Raw genomic sequence first — 15,017 nt, 5'->3', positions numbered from 1 at the left:
GGCTCGGAGGACGTTCGACCGTACCTCGGCAGGGAGACCAAGCTTCCTAAGCCAAGTAGGACAGTCAGGCAAGGGAGCTAGGCCGGTGTTCGAGTGTAAGGCTCGGCGGGACATTCGACCTTACCTCGGCAGGGAGACCAAGCTTCCCAAGGCTAGTAGGAGAGTCAGGCAAGGGGGCTTGGCCAGAGTTCGAGTGTAAGGCTCGGCAGGACGTTCGACCTTACCTCGGCAGGGAGACCAAGCTTCCCAAGCCAAGTAGGACAGTCAGGCAAGGTAGCTAGGCCAGTGTTCGAGTGTAAGGCTCGGCAGGACGTTCGACCTTACCTCGGCAGGGAGACCACGCTTCCCAACTCTAATAGGTTCAGGCAAGGGGGCTTGGCCAGTGTTCGAGTGTAAGGCTCGGCAGGACGTTCGACCTTACCTCGGCAGGGAGACCAAGCTTCCCAAGCCATGTAGGACAGTCAGGCAAGGGAGCTAGGCCGGAGTTCGAGTGTATGGCTCGGCAGGACGTTCGACATTACCTCAGCAGAGAGACCAAGCTTCCCAAGCCTAGTAGGATAGTCAGGCAAGGGGGTTTGGCCAGAGTTCGAGTGTAAGGCTCGGCAGGACATTCAACCTTACCTCGGCAGGGAGACCAAGCTTCCCAAGCCAAGTAGGACAGTCAGGCAAGGGAGCTAACCCTGTGTTCGAATTTAAGGCTCGGCGGGACATTCGACCTTACCTCAGCAGGGAGACCAAGCTTCCCAAGGCTAGTAGGAGAGTCAGGCAAGGGGGCTTGGCGGGAGTTCGAGTGTAAGGCTCGGCAGGACGTTCGACCTTACCTCGGCAGGGAGACCAAGCTTCCCAAGCCTAGTAGGAGAGTCAGGCAAGGGAGCTAGGCCGGTGTTCGAGTGTAAGGCTCGGCAGGACGTTCGACCTTACCTCGGCAGGGAGACCAGTTTTCCCAAGCCTAGTAGGAGAGTCAGGCAAGGGGGCTTGGCCGGAGTTCGAGTGTAAGGCTCGGCAGGACGTTCGACCTTACCTCGGCAGGGAGACCAAGCTTCCCAAGCCAAGTAGGACAGTCAGGCAAGGGAGCTAGGCCGGAGTTCGAGTGTATGGCTCGGCAGGACGTTCGACCTTACCTCGGCAGGGAGACCAAGCTTCCCAAGCCTAGTAGGAGAGTCAGGCAAGGGGGCTTCGCCGGAGTACGAGTGTAAGGCTCGGCAGGACGTTCGACCTTACCTCGGCAGGGAGACCAAGCTTCCCAAGCCTAGTAGGAGAGTCAGGCAAGGGGGCTTTGCCGGAGTACGAGTGTAAGGCTCGGCAGGACGTTCGACCTTACCTCGGCAGGGAGACCAAGCTTCCCAAGCCTAGTAGGAGAGTCAGGCAAGGGGGCTTGGCCGGAGGTCGAGTGTAAGGCTCGGCAGGACGTTCGATCTTACCTCGGCAGGGAGACCAAGCTTCCCAAGCCAAGTAGGACAGTCAGGCAAGGGGGCTTGGCCGGAGTTCGAGTGTATGGCTCGGCAGGACGTTCGACCTTACCTCAGCAGGGAGACCAAGCTTCCCAAGCCTAGTAGGAGAGTCAGGCAAGGGAGTTTGGCCGGAGTTCGAGTGTAAGGCTCGGCAGGACGTTCGACCTTACCTCGGCAGGGAGACCAAGCTTCCCAAGCCGAGTAGGAGAGTCAGGCAAGGGGGCTTGGCCGGAGTTCGAGTGTAAGGGTCGGCCGGTCGTTCGACCTTACCTCGGCAGAGAGACCAATCTTCCCAAACCTAGTAGGACAGTCAGGCAAGGGAGCTAGGCAGGAGTTCGAGTGTAAGGCTCGGTAGGACGTTCGACCTTACCTCGGCAGGGAGACCAATCTTCCCAAACCTAGTAGGACAGTCAGGCAAGGGAGCTAGGCCGGAGTTCGAGTGTAAGGCTCGGCAGGACGTTCGACCTTACCTCGGCAGGGAGACCAAGCTTCCCAAGCCTAGTAGGAGAGTCAGGCAAGGGGACTTGGCCAGAGTTCGAGTGTAAAGCACAGCAGGACGTTCGACCTTACCTCGGCAGGGAGACCAAGCTTTCCAAGCCTAGTAGGAGAGTCAGGCAAGGGAGTTTGTCCGGAGATCAAGTGTAAGGCTCGGAAGGACGTTCGACCTTACCTCGGCAGGGAGACCAAGCTTCCCAAGCCTAGTAGGGTCAGGCAAGGGGGCTTGGCCGGAATTCGAGTGTAAGGCTCGGCAGGACATTCGACCTTACCTCGGCAGGGAGACCAAGCTTCCCAGGCCTAGTAGGAGAGTCAGGCAAGGGAGCTTGGCCGGAGTTCGAGTGAAAGGCTCGGCAGGACGGTCGACCTTACCTCGGCAGGGAGACCAAGCTTCCCAAGCCTAGTAGGGTAGTCAGGCAAGGGGGCTTGGCCAGAGTTCAAGTGTAAGGCTCGGCAGGACGTTCGACCTTACCTCGGCAGGGAGACCAAGCTTCCCCAGCCAAGTAGGACAGTCAGGCAAGGGAGCTAGGCCGGTGTTCGAGTGTAAGGCTCGGCGGGACATTCGACCTTACCTCGGCAGGGAGACCAAGCTTCCCAAGGCTAGTAGGAGAGTCAGGCAAGGGGGCTTGGCCAGAGTTCGAGTGTAAGGCTCGGCAGGACGTTCGACCTTACCTCGGCAGGGAGACCAAGCTTCCCAAGCCAAGTAGGACAGTCAGGCAAAGGAGCTAGGCCGGTGTTCGAGTGTAAGGCTCGGCAGGACGTTCGACCTTACCTCGGCAGGGAGACCACGCTTCCCAACTCTAATAGGGTCAGGCAAGGGGGCTTGGCCGGAGTTCGAGTGTAAGGCTCGGCAGGACGTTCGACCTTACCTCGGCAGGGAGACCAAGCTTCCCAAGCCTAGTAGGAGAGTCAGGCAAGGGAGTTTGGCCGGAGTTCGAGTGTAAGGCTCAGCAGGACGTTCGACCTTACCTCGGCAGGGAGACCAAGCTTCCCAAGCCTAGTAGGATAGTCAGGCAAGGGGGCTTGGCCGGAGTTCGAGTGTAAGGGTCGGCCGGTAGTTCGACCTTACCTCGGCAGAGAGACCAATCTTCCCAAACCTAGTAGGACAGTCAGGCAAGGGAGCTAGGCAGGAGTTCGAGTGTAAGGCTCGGCAGGACGTTCGACCTTACCTCGGCAGGGAGACCAATTTTCCCAAGTCTAGTAGGACAGTCAGGCAAGGGGGCTTGGCAGGAGTTCGAGTGTAAGGCTCGGCAGGACGTTCGACCTTACCTCGGCAGGGAGACCAAGCTTCCCAAGCCTAGAAGGAGAGTCAGGCAAGGGGGCTTGGCCGGAGTTCGAGTGTAAGGCTCGGCAGGTCGTTCGACCTTACCTCGGCAGGGAGACCAATCTTCCCAAACCTAGTAGGACAGTCAGGCAAGGGAGCTAGGCCGGAGTTCGAGTGTAAGGCTCGGCAGGACGTTCGACCTTACCTCGGCAAGGAGACCAAGCTTCCCAAGCCTAGTAGGAGAGTCAGGCAAGGGGACTAGGCCAGAGTTCAAGTGTCAGGCTCGGCAGGACGTTTTCCCTTACCTCAGCAGGGAGACCAAGCTTCCCAAGCCTAGCAGGAGAGTCAGGCAAGGGGGCTTGGCCGGAGTTCGAGTGTAAAGCACAGCAGGACGTTCGACCTTACCTCGGCGGGGAAACCAAGCTTTCCAAGCCTAGTGGGAGAGTCAGGCAAGGGGCCTTGGCAGGAGTTCGAGTGTAAGGCTCTTCAGGACGTTTGACCTTAGCTCAGCATGGAGACCATGCTTCGCAAGCCTAGTAGGAGAGTCAGGCAAGGGAGTTTGGCCGGAGTTCGAGTGTAAAGCTCGGCAGGACGTTCGACCTTACCTCAGCAGGGAGACCAAGCTTCCCGAGCCTCGTAGGGTCAGGCAAGGGGGCTTGGCCGGAGTTCGAGTGTACGGGTCGGCAGGGCATTCGACCTTACCTCGGCAGGGAGACCAAGCTTCCCAAGCCTAGTAGGAGAGTCAGGCAAGGGAGCTAGGCCGGAGTTCGCGTGTAAGGCTCGGAGGACGTTCGACCTTACCTCGGCAGGGAGACCAAACTTCCCAAGCCTAGTAGGAGACTCAGTCAAGGGGGCTTCGGCGGAGTTCGAGTGAAAGGCTCGGCAGGACGTTCGACCTTACCTCGGCAGGGAGACCAAGCTTCCCAAGCCTAGTAGGATAGCCAGGCAAGGGGGCTTGGCCGGAGTTCGCGTGTAAGGCTCGGCAGGACGTTCGACCTTACCTCGGCAGGGAGACCAAGTTTCCCAAGCCTAGTAGGAGAGTCAGGCAAGGGAGTTTGGCCGGAGTTCGAGTGTAAGGCTCGGCAGGACGTTCGACCTTACCTCGGCAGGGAGACCAAGCTTCCCAAGCCTAGTAGGAGAGTCAGGCAAGGGGGCTTGGCAGGAGTTCGAGTGTAAGGCTCGGTAGGACGTTTGACCTTCCCTCGGGAGGGAGACCAAGCTTCCCAAGCCTAGTAGGATAGTCAGGCAAGGGAGTTTGGCCGGAGTTCGAGTGTAAGGCTCGGCAGGACGTTCGACCTTACCTCAGCAGGGAGACCAAGCTTCCCAAGCCTAGTAGGAGACTCAGTCAAGGGGGCTTCGGCGGAGTTCGAGTGAAAGGCTCGGCAGGACGTTCGACCTTACCTCGGCAGGGAGACCAAGCTTCCCAAGCCTAGTAGGATAGCCAGGCAAGGGGGCTTGGCCGGAGTTCGCGTGTAAGGCTCGGCAGGTCGTTCGACCTTACCTCGGCAGGGAGACCAATCTTCCCAAACCTAGTAGGACAGTCAGGCAAGGGAGCTAGGCCGGAGTTCGAGTGTAAGGCTCGGCAGGACGTTCGACCTTACCTCGGCAGGGAGACCAAGCTTCCCAAGCCTAGTAGGAGAGTCAGTCAAGGGGGCTTGGCCAGAGTTCGAGTGTCAGGCTCGGCAGGACGTTTGCCCTTACCTCAGCAGGGAGACCAAGCTTCCCAAGCCTAGCAGGAGAGTCAGGCAAGGGGCCTTGGCAGGAGTTCGAGTGTAAGGCTCGTCAGGACGTTCGACCTCACCTCGGCAGGGAGACCAAGCTTCGCAAGCCTAGTAGGAGAGTCAGGGAAGGGAGTTTGGCCGGAGTACGAGTGTAAGGCTCGGCAGGACGTTCGACCTTACCTCAGCAGGGAGACCAAGCTTCCCGAGCCTCGTAGGGTCAGGCAAGGGGGCTTGGCCGGAGTTCGAGTGTAAGCCTTGGCAGGACGTTCGACCTTACCTCCGCAGGGAGACCAAGATTCCCAAGCCAAGTAGGAGAGTCAGGCAAGGGGGCTTGGGCGGAGTTCGTGTGTAAGCCTTGGCAGGACGTTCGACCTTACCTCGGCAGGGAGACCAAGCTTCCCAAGCCAAGTAGGAGAGTCAGGCAAGGGGGCTTGGCCGGAGTTCGAGTGAAAGGCTCGGCAGGACTTTTGACCTTACCTCGGCAGGGAGACCGAGCTTCCCAAGCCTAACAGGATAGTCAGGCAAGGGGGCTTGGCCGGAGTTCGAGTGTAAGGCTCGGCAGGGCGTTCGACCTTACCTCGGCAGGGAGACCAAGCTTCCGAAGCCTAGAAGGAGAGTCAGGCAAGGGGGCTTGGCCGGAGTTCGAGTGTAAGGTTCGGCCGGTCGTTCGACCTTACCTCGGCAGGGAGACCAATCTTCCCAAACCTAGTAGGACAGTCGGGCAAGGGGGTTTTGCCAGAGTTCGAGTGTAAGGCTCGGCAGGACGTTCGACCTTACCTCAGCAGGGAGACCAAGCTTCCCAAGCCTAGTAGGAGAGTCAGGCAAGGGGGCTTGGCCGGAGTTCGAGTGTAAGGCTCGGTAGGACGTTTGACCTTCCCTCGGGAGGGAGACCAAGCTTCCCAAGCCTAGTAGGAGAGTCAGGCAAGGGGGCTTGGCAGGAGTTCAAGTGAAAGGCTCGGCAGGACGTTCGACCTTACCTCGGCAGGGAGACCGAGCTTCCCAAGCCTAGCAGGATAGTCAGGCAAGGGGGCTTGGCCGGAGTTCGAGCGAAAGTCTCGGCAGGATTTTCGACCTTACCTCGGCAGGGAGACCAAGCTTCCCAAGCCTAGCAGGATAGTCAGGCAAGGGGGCTTGGCTGGAGTTCGAGTGTAAGGCTCGGCAGGACGTTCGACCTTACCTCGGCAGGGAGACCAAGCTTCCGAAGCCTAGCAGGATAGTCAGGCAAGGGGGCTTGGCCGGAGTTGGAGTGAAAGGCTCGGCAGGACTTTCGACCTTACCTCGGCAGGGAGACCAAGCTTCCCAAGCCTAGTAGGATAGTCAGGCAAGGGAGTTTGGCCGGAGTTCGAGTGTAAGGCTCGGCAGGACGTTCGACCTTACCTCAGCAGGGAGACCAAGCTTCCCAAGCCTAGTAGGAGACTCAGTCAAGGGGGCTTCGGCGGAGTTCGAGTGAAAGGCTCGGCAGGACGTTCGACCTTACATCGGCAGGGAGACCAAGCTTCCCAAGCCTAGTAGGATAGCCAGGCAAGGGGGCTTGGCCGGAGTTCGAGTGTAAGGCTCGGCAGGACGTTCGACCTTACCTCGGCAGGGAGACCAAGCTTCCCAAGCCTAGTAGGAGAGTCAGTCAAGGGGGCTTGGCCAGAGTTCGAGTGTCAGGCTCGGCAGGACGTTCGACCTCACCTCGGCAGGGAGACCAAGCTTCGCAAGCCTAGTAGGAGAGTCAGGGAAGGGAGTTTGGCCGGAGTACGAGTGTAAGGCTCGGCAGGACGTTCGACCTTACCTCAGCAGGGAGACCAAGCTTCCCGAGCCTCGTAGGGTCAGGCAAGGGGGCTTGGCCAGAGTTCGAGTGTCAGGCTCGGCAGGACGTTCGACCTCACCTCGGCAGGGAGACCAAGATTCCCAAGCCAAGTAGGAGAGTCAGGCAAGGGGGCTTGGGCGGAGTTCGTGTGTAAGCCTTGGCAGGACGTTCGACCTTACCTCGGCAGGGAGACCAAGCTTCCCAAGCCAAGTAGGAGAGTCAGGCAAGGGGGCTTGGCCGGAGTTCGAGTTAAAGGCTCGGCAGGACTTTTGACCTTACCTCGGCAGGGAGACCGAGCTTCCCAAGCCTAACAGGATAGTCAGGCAAGGGGGCTTGGCCGGAGTTCGAGTGTAAGGCTCGGCAGGACGTTCGACCTTACCTCGGCAGGGAGACCAAGCTTCCCAAGCCTAGAAGGAGAGTCAGGCAAGGGGGCTTGGCCGGAGTTCGAGTGTAAGTTTCGGCCGGTCGTTCGACCTTACCTCGGCAGGGAGACCAATCTTCCCAAACCTAGTAGGACAGTCAGGCAAGGGGGCTTTGCCAGAGTTCGAGTGTAAGGCTCGGCAGGACGTTCGACCTTACCTCAGCAGGGAGACCAAGCTTCCCAAGCCTAGTAGGAGAGTCAGGCAATGGGGCTTGGCCGGAGTTCGAGTGTAAGGCTCGGTAGGACGTTTGACCTTCCCTCGGGAGGGAGACCAAGCTTCCCAAGCCTAGTAGGAGAGTCAGGCAAGGGGGCTTGGCAGGAGTTCAAGTGAAAGGCTCGGCAGGACGTTCGACCTTACCTCGGCAGGGAGACCGAGCTTCCCAAGCCTAGCAGGATAGTCAGGCAAGGGGGCTTGGCCGGAGTTCGGGCGAAAGTCTCGGCAGGATTTTCGACCTTACCTCGGCAGGGAGACCAAGCTTCCCAAGCCTAGCAGGATAGTCAGGCAAGGGGGCTTGGCTGGAGTTCGAGTGTAAGGCTCGGCAGGACGTTCGACCTTACCTCGGCAGGGAGACCAAGCTTCCGAAGCCTAGCAGGATAGTCAGGCAAGGGGGCTTGGCCGGAGTTGGAGTGAAAGGCTCGGCAGGACTTTCGACCTTACCTCGGCAGGGAGACCAAGCTTCCCAAGCCTAGTAGGATAGTCAGGCAAGGGAGTTTGGCCGGAGTTCGAGTGTAAGGCTCGGCAGGACGTTCGACCTTACCTCAGCAGGGAGACCAAGCTTCCCAAGCCTAGTAGGAGACTCAGTCAAGGGGGCTTCGGCGGAGTTCGAGTGAAAGGCTCGGCAGGACGTTCGACCTTACATCGGCAGGGAGACCAAGCTTCCCAAGCCTAGTAGGATAGCCAGGCAAGGGGGCTTGGCCGGAGTTCGAGTGTAAGGCTCGGCAGGACGTTCGACCTTACCTCGGCAGGGAGACCAAGCTTCCCAAGCCTAGTAGGAGAGTCAGTCAAGGGGGCTTGGCCAGAGTTCGAGTGTCAGGCTCGGCAGGACGTTTGCCCTTACCTCAGCAGGGAGACCAAGCTTCCCAAGCCTAGCAGGAGAGTCAGGCAAGGGGCCTTGGCAGGAGTTCGAGTGTAAGGCTCGTCAGGACGTTCGACCTCACCTCGGCAGGGAGACCAAGCTTCGCAAGCCTAGTAGGAGAGTCAGGGAAGGGAGTTTGGCCGGAGTTCGAGTGTAAGGCTCGGCAGGACGTTCGACCTTACCTCAGCAGGGAGACCAAGCTTCCCAAGCCTAGTAGGAGACTCAGTCAAGGGGGCTTCGGCGGAGTTCGAGTGAAAGGCTCGGCAGGACGTTCGACCTTACCTCGGCAGGGAGACCAAGCTTCCCAAGCCTAGTAGGATAGCCAGGCAAGGGGGCTTGGCCGGAGTTCGCGTGTAAGGCTCGGCAGGTCGTTCGACCTTACCTCGGCAGGGAGACCAATCTTCCCAAACCTAGTAGGACAGTCAGGCAAGGGAGCTAGGCCGGAGTTCGAGTGTAAGGCTTGGCAGGACGTTCGACCTTACCTCGGTAGGGAGACCAAGCTTCCCAAGCCTAGTAGGAGAGTCAGTCAAGGGGGCTTGGCCAGAGTTCGAGTGTCAGGCTCGGCAGGACGTTTGCCCTTGCCTCAGCAGGGAGACCAAGCTTCCCAAGCCTAGCAGGAGAGTCAGGCAAGGGGCCTTGGCAGGAGTTCGAGTGTAAGGCTCGTCAGGACGTTCGACCTCACCTCGGCAGGGAGACCAAGCTTCGCAAGCCTAGTAGGAGAGTCAGGGAAGGGAGTTTGGCCGGAGTACGAGTGTAAGGCTCGGCAGGACGTTCGACCTTACCTCAGCAGGGAGACCAAGCTTCCCGAGCCTCGTAGGGTCAGGCAAGGGGGCTTGGCCGGAGTTCGAGTGTAAGCCTTGGCAGGACGTTCGACCTTACCTCGGCAGGGAGACCAAGCTTCCCAAGCCAAGTAGGAGAGTCAGGCAAGGGGGCTTGGCCGGAGTTCGAGTGAAAGGCTCGGCAGGACTTTTGACCTTACCTCGGCAGGGAGACCGAGCTTCCCAAGCCTAACAGGATGGTCAGGCAAGGGGGCTTGGCCGGAGTTCGAGTGTAAGGCTCGGCAGGACGTTTGACCTTACCTCGGCAGGGAGACCAATCTTCCCAAACCTAGTAGGACAGTCAGGCAAGGGGGCTTTGCCAGAGTTCGAGTGTAAGGCTCGGCAGGACGTTCGACCTTACCTCAGCAGGGAGACCAAGCTTCCCAAGCCTAGCAGGAGAGTCAGGCAAGGGGGCTTGGCCGGAGTTCGAGTGTAAGGCTCGGCAGGACGTTCGACCTTACCTCGGCAGGGAGACCAAGTTTCCCAAGCCTAGTAGGAGAGTCAGGCAAGGGAGTTTGGCCGGAGTTCGAGTGTAAGGCTCGGCAGGACGTTCGACCTTACCTCGGCAGGGAGACCAAGCTTCCCAAGCCTAGTAGGAGAGTCAGGCAAGGGAGCTAGGCCGGAGTTCGAGTGTAAGGCTCGGCAGGACGTTCGACCTTACCTCGGCAGGGAGACCAAGCTTCCCAACTCTAATAGGGTCAGGCAAGGGGGCTCGGCCGGCGTTAAAGTGTAAGGCTCGGCAGGACGTTCGACCTTACCTCGGCAGGGAGACCAAGCTTCCCAAGATTAGTAGGAGAGTCAGGCAAGGGGGCTTGGCCGGAGTTCGAGTGTAAGGCTCGGCAGGACGTTCGACCATACCTCGACAGGGAGACCAAGACCCCCAAGCCTAGTTGGAGAGTCAGGCAAGGGGGCTTGGCCGGAGTTCGAGTGTACGGCTCGGCAGGACGTTCGACCTTACCTCAGCAGGGAGACCACGCTTCCCAAGTCTAATAGGGTCAGGCAAGGGGGCTTGACCGGAGTTCGAGTGTAAGGCTCGGCAGGACGTTCGACCTTACCTCGACAGGGAGACCAAGCTTCCCAGGCCTAGTAGGAGAGTCAGGCAAGGGAGCAAGGCCGGAGTTCGAGTGTAAGGCTCGGAGGACGTTCGACCGTACCTCGGCAGGGAGACCAAGCTTCCCAAGCCTAGTAGGAGAGTCAGGCAAGGGAGCTTGGCCGGAGTTCGAGTGTAAGGGTCGGCAGGACGTTCGACCTTACCTCGGCAGGGAGACCAAGCTTCCCAAGCCTAGAAGGAGAGTCAGGCAAGGGGGCTTGGCCGGAGTTCGAGTGTAAGGCTCGGCAGGTCGTTCGACCTTACCTCGGCAGGGAGACCAATCTTCCCAAACCTAGTAGGACAGTCAGGCAAGGGAGCTAGGCCGGAGATCGAGTGTAAGGCTCGGCAGGACGTTCGACCTTACCTCGGCAGGGAGACCAAGCTTCCCAAGACTAGTAGGAGAGTCAGGCAAGGGAGCTTGGCTGGAGTTCGAGTGTAAGGCTCGGCAGGACGTTCGACCTTACCTCAGCAGAGAGACCAAGCTTCCCAAGCCTAGTAGGATAGTCAGGCAAGAGGGCTTGGCCAGAGTTCGAGTGTAAGGCTCGGCAGGACGTTCAACCTTACCTCGGCAGGGAGACCAAGCTTCCCAAGCCAAGTAGGACAGTCAGGCAAGGGAGCTAGGCCTGTGTTCGAATTTAAGGCTCGGCGGGACATTCGACCTTACCTCGGCAGGGAGACCAAGCTTCCCAAGGCTAGTAGGAGAGTCAGGCAAGGGGGCTTGGCGGGAGTTCGAGTGTAAGGCTCGGCAGGACGTTCGACCTTACCTCGGCAGGGAGACCAAGCTTCCCAAGCCTAGTAGGAGAGTCAGGCAAGGGAGCTAGGCCGGTGTTCGAGTGTAAGGCTCGGCAGGACGTTCGACCTTACCTCGGCAGGGAGACCACGCTTCCCAACTCTAATAGGGTCAGGCAAGGGGGCTTGGCCGGAGCTCGAGTGTAAGGCTCGGCAGGACGTTCGACCTTACCTCGGCAGGGAGACCAAGCTTCCCAAGCCTAGTAGGAGAGTCAGGCAAGGGGACTTGGCCAGAGTTCGAGTGTCAGGCTCGGCAGGACGTTTGCCCTTACCTCAGCAGGGAGACCAAGCTTCCCAAGCCTAGCAGGAGAGTCAGGCAAGGGGGCTTGGCCGGAGTTCGAGTGTAAAGCACAGCAGCACGTTCGACCTTACCTCGGCAGGGAGACCAAGCTTTCCAAGCCTAGAAGGAGAGTCAGGCAAGGGAGCTTGGCCGGAGTTCGAGTGTAAGGCTCGGCAGGACGTTCGACCTTACCTCAGCAGAGAGACCAAGCTTCCCAAGCCTAGTAGGATAGTCAGGCAAGGGGGCTTGGCCAGAGTTCGAGTGTAAGGCTCGGCAGGACGTTCAACCTTACCTCGGCAGGGAGACCAAGCTTCCCAAGCCAAGTAGGACAGTCAGGCAAGGGAGCTAGGCCTGTGTTCGAATTTAAGGCTCGGCAGGACATCCGACCTTACCTCGGCAGGGAGACCAAGCTTCCCAAGGCTAGTAGGAGAGTCAGGCAAGGGGGCTTGGCGGGAGTTCGAGTGTAAGGCTCGGCAGGACGTTCGACCTTACCTCGGCAGGGAGACCAAGCTTCCCAAGCCTAGTAGGAGAGTCAGGCAAGGGAGCTAGGCCGGTGTTCGAGTGTAAGGCTCGGCAGGACGTTCGACCTTACCTCGGCAGGGAGACCAAGCTTCCCAACTCTAATAGGGTCAGGCAAGGGGGCTCGGCCGGCGTTCAAGTGTAAGGCTCGGCAGGACGTTCGACCTTACCTCGGCAGGGAGACCAAGCTTCCCAAGCCAAGTCGGACAGTCAGGCAAGGGAGCTAGGCCGGAGTTCGAGTGTATGGCTCGGCAGGACGTTCGACATTACCTCGGCAGGGAGACCAAGCTTCCCAAGCCTAGTAGGAGAGTCAGGCAAGGGAGTTTGGCCGGAGTTCGAGTGCATGGCTCGGCAGGACGTTCGACCTTAGCTCGGCAGGGAGACCAAGCTTCCCAAGCCGAGTAGGAGAGTCAGGCAAGGGGGCTTGGCCGGAGTTCGAGTGTAAGGGTCGGCAGGACGTTCGACCTTACCTCGGCAGGGAGACCAAGCTTCCCAAGCCTAGAAGGAGAGTCAGGCAAGGGGGCTTGGCCGGAGTTCGAGTGTAAGGCTCGGCAGGTCGTTCGACCTTACCTCGGCAGGGAGACCAATCTTCCCAAACCTAGTAGGACAGTCAGGCAAGGGAGCTAGGCCGGAGTTCGAGTGTAAGGCTCGGCAGGACGTTCGACCTTACCTCGGCAGGGAGACCAAGCTTCCCAAGCCTAGTAGGAGAGTCAGGCAAGGGGACTTGGCCAGAGTTCGAGTGTCAGGCTCGGCAGGACGTTTGCCCTTACCTCAGCAGGGAGACCAAGCTTCCCAAGCCTAGCAGGAGAGTCAGGCAAGGGGGCTTGGCCGGAGTTCGAGTGTAAAGCACAGCAGCACGTTCGACCTTACCTCGGCAGGGAGACCAAGCTTTCCAAGCCTAGAAGGAGAGTCAGGCAAGGGAGCTTGGCCGGAGTTCGAGTGTAAGGCTCGGCAGGACGTTCGACCTTACCTCAGCAGAGAGACCAAGCTTCCCAAGCCTAGTAGGATAGTCAGGCAAGGGGGCTTGGCCAGAGTTCGAGTGTAAGGCTCGGCAGGACGTTCAACCTTACCTCGGCAGGGAGACCAAGCTTCCCAAGCCAAGTAGGACAGTCAGGCAAGGGAGCTAGGCCTGTGTTCGAATTTAAGGCTCGGCGGGACATTCGACCTTACCTCGGCAGGGAGACCAAGCTTCCCAAGGCTAGTAGGAGAGTCAGGCAAGGGGGCTTGGCGGGAGTTCGAGTGTAAGGCTCGGCAGGACGTTCGACCTTACCTCGGCAGGGAGACCAAGCTTCCCAAGCCTAGTAGGAGAGTCAGGGAAGGGAGCTAGGCCGGTGTTCGAGTGTAAGGCTCGGCAGGACGTTCGACCTTACCTCGGCAGGGAGACCACGCTTCCCAACTCTAATAGGGTCAGGCAAGGGGGCTTGGCCGGAGTTCGAGTTTAAGGCTCGGCAGGACGTTCGACCTTACCTCGGCAGGAAGACCAAGCTTCCCAAGCCTAGTAGGAGAGTCAGGCAAGGGGGCTTGGCGGGAGTTCGAGTGTAAGGCTCGGCAGGACGTTCGACGTTACCTCGGCAGGGAGACCAAGCTTCCCAAGCCTAGTAGGAGAGTCAGGCAAGGGAGCTAGGCCGGAGTTCGAATGTAAGGCTCGGCAGGACGTTCGACCTTACCTCGGTAGGGAGACCAGTTTTCCCAAGCCTAGTAGGAGAGTCAGGCAAGGGGGCTTGGCCGGAGTTCGAGTGTAAGGCTCGGCAGGACGTTCGACCTTACCTCGGCAGGGAGACCAAGCTTCCCAAGCCAAGTAGGACAGTCCGGCAAGGGAGCTAGGCCGGAGTTCGAGTGTATGGCTCGGCAGGACGTTCGACCTTACCTCGGCAGGGAGACCAAGCTTCCCAAGCCTAGTAGGAGAGTCAGGCAAGGGGGCTTCGCCGGAGCACGAGTGTAAGGCTCGGCAGGACGTTTGACCTTACCTCGTCAGGGAGACCAAGCTTCCCAAGCCAAGTAGGAGAGTCAGGCAAGGGAGTTTGTCCGGAGAGCAAATGTAAGGCTCGGAAGGACGTTCGACCTTACCTCGGCAGGGAGACCAAGCTTCCCAAGCCTAGTAGGAGAGTCAGGCAAGGGGGCTTGGCCGGAATTCGAGTGTAAGGCTCGGCAGGACGTTCGACCTTACCTCGGCAGGGAGACCAAGCTTCCCAAGCCTAGTAGGAGAGTCAGGCAAGGGGGCTTGGCCGGAGTTCGAGTGTAAGGCTCGGCAGGACGTTTGACCTTACCTCGTCAGGGAGACCAAGCTTCCCAAGCCAAGTAGGAGAGTCAGGCAAGGGAGTTTGTCCGGAGAGCAAATGTAAGGCTCGGAAGGACGTTCGACCTTACCTCGGCAGGGAGACCAAGCTTCCCAAGCCTAGTAGGAGAGTCAGGCAAGGGGGCTTGGCCGGAATTCGAGTGTAAGGCTCGGCAGGACGTTCGACCTTACCTCGGCAGGGAGACCAAGCTTCCCAAGCCTAGTAGGAGAGTCAGGCAAGGGGGCTTGGCCGGAGTTCGAGTGTAAGGCTCGGCAGGACGTTCGACCATACCTCGACAGGGAGACCAAGACCCCCAAGCCTAGTTGGAGAGTCAGGCAAGGGGGCTTGGCCGGAGTTCGAGTGTACGGCTCGGCAGGACGTTCGACCTTACCTCAGCAGGGAGACCACGCTTCCCAAGTCTAATAGGGTCAGGCAAGGGGGCTTGACCGGAGTTCGAGTGTAAGGCTCGGCAGGGCGTTCGACCTTACCTCGACAGGGAGACCAAGCTTCCCAGGCCTAGTAGGAGAGTCAGGCAAGGGAGCTAGGCCGGAGTTCGAGTGTAAGGCTCGGAGGACGTTCGACCGTACCTCGGCAGGGAGACCAAGCTTCCCAAGCCTAGTAGGAGAGTCAGGCAAGGGAGCTTGGCCGGAGTTCGAGTGTAAGGCTCGGCAGGACGTTCGACCTTACCTCGGCAGGGAGACCAAGCTTACTAAGCCAAGTAGGACAGTCAGGCAAGGGAGCTAGGCCGGTGTTCGACTGTAAGGCTCGGCGGGATATTCGACCTTACCTCGGCAGGGAGACCAAGCTTCCCAAGGCGAGTAGGAGAGTCAGGCAAGGGGGCTTGGGCGGAGTTCGAGTGTAAGGCTCGGCAGGACGTTCGACCTTACCTCGGCAGGGAGACCAAGCTTCCCAAGCCAAGTAGGACAGTCAGGCAAGGTAGCAAGGCCAGTGTTCGAGTGTAAGGCTCGGCAGGACGTTCGACCTTACCTCGGCAGGGAGACCACGCTTCCCAACTCTAATAG

Source organism: Vidua macroura (genome assembly GCF_024509145.1).
Source record: "Vidua macroura isolate BioBank_ID:100142 chromosome W unlocalized genomic scaffold, ASM2450914v1 whyW_random_scaffold_68, whole genome shotgun sequence".
In the NCBI taxonomy this organism is placed as follows: Eukaryota; Metazoa; Chordata; class Aves; order Passeriformes; family Viduidae; genus Vidua; species Vidua macroura.
This window is presented reverse-complemented; position numbering follows the sequence as displayed.